General features: G+C 37.9%; 1 protein-coding gene across 2 annotated transcripts in view; it reads right to left on the bottom strand.

Moving 5' to 3' along the window:
- akap6 (A kinase (PRKA) anchor protein 6) overlaps positions 1 to 8,235 on the bottom strand; it is a 144,405-nt gene that overhangs the window by 61,144 nt on the left and 75,026 nt on the right. The window lies entirely within an intron of this gene.

The following is an 8,235-nucleotide window of genomic DNA, read 5'->3' as shown; positions in this document are numbered from 1 at the left end:
CCATGTCAGGATCCTAATTACTCAATCCCACCGGAGCGGCTTACACACACAATAATAACTGATGCCCACCTCCGACAAAAGCAATTTCTCCGAGCCACCTTGAGCCTGAGGACGGCTCGGCCCAGCACGCCACTTCGGTTTCGAGTCGAGGACATTGTCGTGATGGAGATTCTCCTCTCTTGTGGCTTGCGTGCCTGGTTGTGGGTAAGATGCATTTGCATTGATCTCGCAAAACCGAGCAGAATTACCCATCTGTATTAAAAACGCAGAGCTGAAATGTATTAGAAATCTATAAAGGCATACGCGTCTGAGCTGCTGAAAGATGCGGCTCCCATGGGTGAATACGAAAACATCAATATCAAGCACATAAACCTACATTCATCAGCACTTGAAGGAGAAATCAGGCTATTGATGAGCGTTTGTCTCCTCGTTCCATAATGTACGCAGAGCCCGTTCCCACAATGCAATCACTGTCATTGTCAATCACTTTCATAATCTCAAGGCAGAAAATGTCAACCAAAGAAAAACACATGTAAGCCCCTGACTTAAAAGCAAAGCGTTGCTTAATTAATTTTTCTATGGGCTGGAGTGCCCCACGTCGCCCAATGCGCTAACAGCCACTCTCGGCTATCAGCACGACCTCTGTACGAACACATAGCCTCCCGCCTAAGTGGTAAATAACCCCCCTGATCCTGCACACCACGGTTCGGCTGCATTTCCCACCGCCTTCCCTCCTCCTGGCCCGTTTAAAGATATTCTTATTCAGATATGCAGACAGAAGGGATTTGCGTGTGAATCTCCCGTATACTTATTTCAAACAGAATCATTCAAAAACCTCTCGCCGTCTTTCTCTCTCTCTCTCTCTCTCTCTCTCTCCCGCCATCAAAAGAGGTCTTGCTTTAAACTGCTAATATGGTAGGAATCGATACGAATTCAATCATTTGATGAATGCTTACCTCCACCCCGTGAGTGAAATCCAGACACAGATGTCAGTAAAATCTGCTGAATCGAGTCATTTTGGGCCCTTTTGTTTACATGCCTGTGTCAGTACCACGTCTTCTGGGACTTTTCCACTGTCAATCATGAGCTGAAACTGTGGCCATCATCACTTCCTATATAATGTCAGAGTATGTGAATGTCACATTATCAATAAATGTATACAAACTAACCAACTGGTAGCAGTTTTCAGGTAATGCAAAAAGACTATGTTGTCTTAAAGATAGGTGAGAGAGAATGCTTTGTTTAAAATAAGGCTTTTTAACCATATACTTTGTTACCACTTGACAAAAAATAAGAAATATAAAGTTTGAGAACCCCAGTCCACTTTCACTATCATTCAAAAGTTTGGGGTCTTTAGATTAATAGAAAGAAATTAATACTTGTTTTTTCAGCAAGGACGAATTAAATTGATCAAAAGTGACAGTAAATACATTTATTATGTTACAGAAGATTTCCATTACAAATAAATGTTGTTCATCTCAACGTTCTATTCATCAATGAATCCTGAACAAAATGTATCATGGTTTCCACAAAAATATTAAGCAGCACAACTGTTTTTAACATTTAGAAATCAGCAAATCAGCATATTACAATGATTTCTGGAGTAATGACTGCTGTAATGACAAATCACAGCAATAAATTACATTTTAAAATATATTAAAATAGAAAATTGCAATAATAATCCACAATATGTGACCCTGGACCACAAAATGTGCTGATTATTGACTTTCCAAAAGGACTAAAATACACATTTGAGTGTTTTGCAGATAGGTGCACTTCTATTTTATAGACCATCCTTCATATTTTGAAAGTTTGTGTTCCTCATGTACATGCTACTGTTTAGTCATGTTTCATATTTAGTGGCATAGTTTTGTAAATCTGTTTTAACTGCAGTGTTTAATTTCACTGTTGAAGTGTTGAATCACTTTGGCTTAAATATTTGTGAATTTAAAAAGCATGGAATTACAGGATTTTTATATTATGATGATAGCAGTTCTATCTATGTATTGATGCAGGTTTTGGCAGGTTAGTGCAATATATGAAATTTTGTTTCATGTGAGCAATATTTAAAGGGAGAGTTTACCCAAAAATGAAAATGTATCATCATTTACTCTGTTCTATCTCAAACTCATATGACTGCCTTTCTTCTTTAGAACACAAAGATATTTTCATAGACTGATATGTTTACATCCATAAAATGAAAAGTAAAAGGGTTTCAAAACTTTTAAGATAAATATGAGTTTGAGACATAAGGGAATAAATGAGGGAATTATCACTTTTGGGTGAACTATCCATTTAAGCAAGGCTGTAACCATGTCTTGAACATTGGAAGATATTGGTATTGGAAGAGAGCGCTGGTTATTCACTCCCCCACCTACAATCCCTGCCAGTACCGAGACTCGAACCTCTGACCTTTGGGTTATAAGTCCGACTCTCTAACCATTAGGCCATTAATTTTTTGGCAGTTTAGACTTGTCCTCCTCAATGTCTATGGTGGTTACAGCTCTGACTTTAAGAGAAATGTATTGTAATGATGGGTATACTTGCCTGTTTAATTGCCTTAAACAGGCAAATGTTTGAAAACAATGTCTTAAAAAATTGCTCTTTTGAATAAATGTTTTATTAATATTGTATCAGTGTTTTCAGTTTTTGACTTGGACTTTTTGAAATTTAGATTTATACATCATCTGAAAGCTGAATAAATAAGCTTTCCATTGGCCGAGATACAACTATTTGAAAATCTGGAATCTGAGTATGCACCCATACTATGTTTTTTTGGCTATTGCTAAAAATCTACCCAAGCGACTTAAGACTGGTTTTGTGGTCCAGGGTCACATATGACTATTTTTACTGTATTTTTGATCAAATAAATGCAGCCTTGGTGTGCATAAGACTTTCAAAAACATTTTATAAATCTTACCAATCACAACATTTTGAACTGTTCTGTATATAATTAACCAAAGCTCTTAGTATAATTTACATTTATGCATTTGGCAGCTGTTTTTTTAAAGCAACTTACAAAGGAGGAAAACAGCAATTCATCAAAGATCACTCAATGCATGCAAAGAAATTGGGAAAAGGAGGGAAAACTGAAAATTGACACTAGAAATTATGTAAACTAAAAAGAAAAAACATTACATTTGTACATTTCTGATGTGCTTGCTCATCTGAAACGTGCCACCACAATGTAAAAATGGTTGCCAGTGCATGCCAAATAGTTGCTTACTGGGTGGAGTCCACCCTCTTACGATATTCTTGTTTTATCATCCAATTGCTTAGAAAAATAATACCACACTCTCCTGAACAAGCCGCGTGATTTGAGGTGTCATTCATGTCTGTAACACAAATGGGACACTAAATATGAACAATAGAACAACAGCCATGGCAAACACCACTAAAAATCCCTCTCTTTATAACTGCATAATACCAAAGAGATATAATAATGAGAACAAAAAAAAGTCAATAACAGTAAAGTATTAAAGGCCCGTCAGGCAAAGCGTGAACAGACCTGACTGATTTGCCTTCGTAAGCTAGACAGGACTGCTAAAAATCTGTAGATTGTGATTAAAAAACATGCACTGGAGGAAAACAATCACAGACATGATCATCCTTGAGCTTTGAGGCACATGTGTTTCACATCGAAAAAGGAGGGCGAAATTCATCGGGATCAAATATAATCCAAACAGAATTGAGTAACGCTCTTCTGTTGCTTCATGTGCTATGAAAAAAACAGAGAGAGAGATAGAGAGAGGGAGAGAGAGACGGATGGGAAGACGATTCATGTGGCAGCAGTGCAAACAGGACAGAGTTTCATTGAAAGCAGCTGGGGAACGAAGAGAAAAATGCGACTCTAGCATGCAGTACGAGAAGAAAAAAAAAAACAGGTGAACTGCTGGACAGGGGCCGATGGATACCTCCTAAATTCTACATTTAAGCTATGTGACAAAACACAGGGGTGGCTCATTTCTTTATCGTCTGCTCTGAATGCGAGGAGCGTTGCGGCGTGATTGAAAACGGTGGGAAGTCCTGCCACCCCGGCCCCCCCAGCGACCGGTGTTCAAAACAGCCAGAACATACATCGGCCTGTTTGAAATGTCTCCCATCAGGTCTGTCCTGATGTTCAGAGGCAGCATCGGAGGCGAGCGGCGCACACGCAGGCATGCTCGGAAAATAAATTCAGTCGGGAGTTGTGTGGGGTCGAGACGGCAGCTGTAAATGGCCGAGGTTTCTATCAAAGCAGCTCATAAATTTACAAATACGCCTGCAAAGCTTCACCTTCACAAACTCCACACGCGTCTAGAAAATGCTGTCGTATTGTGTAAAAAAAAAAAATTCCCCAATTGTCATTTAAGAGGCTGTATTTCATTCGAGTGTTTTCACTTTCACGAGCAGGAAAAAGAATGTTCTTCTATTCCTGACGGCTGGCTTTTTTTCTGAGTCTTACTCCTCGGAAAAGTTACGAGGGGAGATTATTTTTGAGAAGAGCGGGCCTCTGAGGAGCTGTAGAAGGCATGAAACTCATTTGGAAACTATTACTTTCAAATCACTAGTCATAGAGGCTGGATTTAATGTGTGGTGGGGTCTTCCGACATGAATCACGCAACTTTATAGCTCAAAATAATGGCGATTATTACGGTGTTGTCAGACAGAAGTTGCTCTCGTTCGTTCACGCTTATCTGTCTTTTGCAGCTAACCAGCTGCTGATACGACCGCATTCATTTGCAGTTGTTCGATTATGTATGCACTAAAAACACAAGGGTCATATTTCTATGGCTATCTACACTGTCGCCAGAATAGATGCCACCGTAGGTGCAAGATGAATTGGTTGGGCTTTATCAAACGAGCACTTGGCGACATGCAAAATGTGTTACATAATTCAATTAAGATTCTTGAAGTTACGCTCTTCTAGATGCAAAGTACCTTTAAGGTAAGTCAGTTCACTTGGTGGCCATTTTAGCAATGCACTCATGCAACTATAGAGTACAACATTTGGGTTCAGGTAAAATCCCATTCATTTTCTCCATTGAGAATCTGAGAGAAATTGAGGCTGTTAAGTCATGTTGTATTCCTCTGTGGAAGCCAGTTAAAAAAGTTCCTGGTGAACTACTCTTTAGGAATAATCCTAAAAAGAGGTCAACCAATCACAGAGGCTGTCGTTACACAGAAATAGTGACAAAAGAGGTCAGCAGATTTCTCACCTCCATGAAGCAATGCAAATAATCATATACTGTCTGCCCGAGTGCATTTTATATATTTGCAAAAATAAAATAAGTTGTTTTTATACTTATACTACTGTTCAAAAGTTTGGGGTCAGTAAGATTTGTATTGTTTTAAAAAAAGAAGACTTTTATGCTCACTAAGGCTGCATTTATTTGATCAAAAATACAGAAAAATCAAACAACTCTTTTCCATTTGAATTTATTTAAACATTTATTCCTGTGATGGTTAAGCTGAATTTTCAGCATCATTACTCCAGTCTTCAGTGTCACACGATTCACGGAATGAGTAGTTGTTTTTGTTTTACTGAATCCTCATACATATTGTTGCTTCAGATAAAATGTTATGATATATATTAGAACATGTTGGTTTAGTTCAACGACTTAGAACTCTTATTGAAGAATATTTTGAAATGCCAAAGGAGAAAATAAATGGGGAAAATACTTCTGAGATCAAGACAGCTGGAAAAGTGGCTGGTCGCTGTTGTGTGTCATTCAAATACAGCTCCAATACTCAAATGGAGAGGAAAAAAGTTTTTTCAAGGTTACATTTCATATTTTAAATCAGCAATAAACCAAACAGATACTTTCACTGGAATTACCCTAAAACTAGCACAAAAAAAGGTGATGCCTCTAACAAAGGCAATTGGCTCTTTTACCTGGAAGGTGGATCTTCCATTTCTACAGCCACCGTATTGAGAACTGCGACGTCACCCCTTTATCTTTGTATGAGTGGACCGTCTCCTCCTCTGTTCGCCCTGCTAGACATGCCAGTGGTCAGTGTCGCTCAAGCTGCTGAAAATGAATGATTTCTGGTAGCAGTAAATCTCTGTAGGTGTGAACGCCCCTGTGTACTGTCTCTGCTAAATGTCAAATATCCTCTAATGCACCATCATTTCTTAAAACAGCATTTTAATGATCTATTTTTAAAAAGCCCTCACTCTAAATCTAATTGATGAGGTCAGAATACATTTTTAATTGGTAATAAGGGATGACTTACATTTAGCTTAAAGCAAAACTCTTTTGACCTTGACATGAAAGTGAGCTTTTGTCCCCGCGAAACGCATCAGGCCTTTACCTGCATATGCTGCCGCCCCTTTTAAGAAATATCTTTGAAAGCTTTAGCTCCTGCATGCAACATTTATCAGGGCGTGAAATTAGCAATTGCTAGAAGCCAAATTGCTACTTCTTATTTAAAGCTGCAGTCCATAAGTTTTGCCTCTTTGTCACCATCTCTGTTTGAAAACCTGCAATTGCAGCTGTGTGCGGAATTATCTTCCTTGCGTGGGTTGAGTCGGCACAGACTATGAGTATAGTGTGTATTAGGCATGGGACGATAACCGGTTTCAAGGTATACCACGGTTTGGAAAAGTTACGGTTTCAAAACCACTAAAATTTTCCGTTATACCGTTCCTGCGCTATGCGAGGATTTTTTTTTTACAGAAAATAATTTATTTATGTTCTGATTATTGTTGAGCTGCAGGTTTAGGCTCACTTAAGTGACTGCACTTAATTTAATTAAGAAGAATTCAATTATTTATTTTAATTATTTAGCCTGACATGTTTACTGTTCCAAAATGTTCTATATGTTTCTTAAAAATAAAATGTGTTCAGTGGGAAAAAAAGTTGTTTTTTTACCCAGACATTTAAAAATAACATATTTTAGAGCTGTAATCGCAATACCGTGATACTGTGAAACCATGATATTTTTATCTAAGATTATCATACCGTCAGAATCTCATACCGGCCCATGCCTAGTGTGTATTAGCGTGTAGATTTCAATTTCTGGACAGTATAATCTCTAATTGTCATACCATTCAAATTTCATATTAAGAAATTATTTTTTAGAGTGTAGATTTCAATTTCTGCACAGTCTTATCTAATTGTCATACTCTTCGAATTTCATATTAGGAAATTCTTTTAACCCAAAAAGCAAATTATGCTCCTTTCGAACTGGTTTTCTTTCAAATACAAATCTTTGTAATCCCAGGCTATCTGTAATCAGAAGCACATTTATAACTGGAATCTAATTTAATTTCATTCACATGTGTTTCATAAACAATCCTTTCTGGATTACAATCCGCCATCAAAATGATACATTTAATTATTCTAGCTGCTGTGAGAAAATGCTACAAACGATCCGCCACCTGCAGGATCCTCACATGCGATAACCTACTAGCCGGGACAACTTCTTTATGTTTACAGAAGTGACGTAATGATGCGGCGGCATCCTCGAATTTCCCGCGAAAACCTACCCGTACCACTCAAATTAGAAAACATTATTATAAACTAACCGTTGTGAATCGGGCTAAAGTAAGGCGATAGTTTTGAACACTGGCTGGTTATGTACTTGCTCAAATATTGATTTCGGATCATTTTTAACCAAAAAAATTTAGGGACTGCAGCTTTAATGTTGTTGCTGAAAGGTGGCATTTAATCGCTGATCCTTGCCTCCATGAAGTCTAAGCACACCGAGACACATGCAGGAAAAGGCGCGGGGGTCTGAAACAATGTTCACGTTATGGATTAGTCAGGCAGGGGGTCGTATTGATCAGGTGATCATTTTCAATCTAATAGAGACCATCTAAGCTTTAATATGGCCTTGCTTTGCTTTAGCTTTGTCATGCATGCCAAGCATTCACCAGGTGTGTGTCAAGAATGTCAGAGTAGATTCTACTGTCATGGATGGGTGATGGTAAACATCTGGGTCATTATACAGAAACAGGTTTGTGTCTCATATATACTGTACAGTATGTGTGTTATTGTAGGCATTTTATATCAGTATAAATATATACTTAATGTACATAGGTGAGTGTTTATGTGTGTATACATGGGTATATATATACTACTTTTCAATTATCTTACGGAGATTAATGATCAGCATGGATGTAATCCCATGGATGAGGGTCAAAGGATTGTTGAATCTGATTTGTACTGAAAGAGAACAGAATTTGTGCATTTTTAAGTGTGACTCAAGTGTTCAACTACATTTCAGGGTATGCAAACATGTATTAAAACA

The sequence above is a fragment of the Sinocyclocheilus rhinocerous genome, unplaced genomic scaffold, assembly GCF_001515625.1.
Source record: "Sinocyclocheilus rhinocerous isolate Xijiao unplaced genomic scaffold, SAMN03320098_v1.1 scaffold853, whole genome shotgun sequence".
NCBI lineage: Eukaryota > Metazoa > Chordata > Actinopteri > Cypriniformes > Cyprinidae > Sinocyclocheilus > Sinocyclocheilus rhinocerous.
This window is presented reverse-complemented; position numbering and strand designations above follow the sequence as displayed.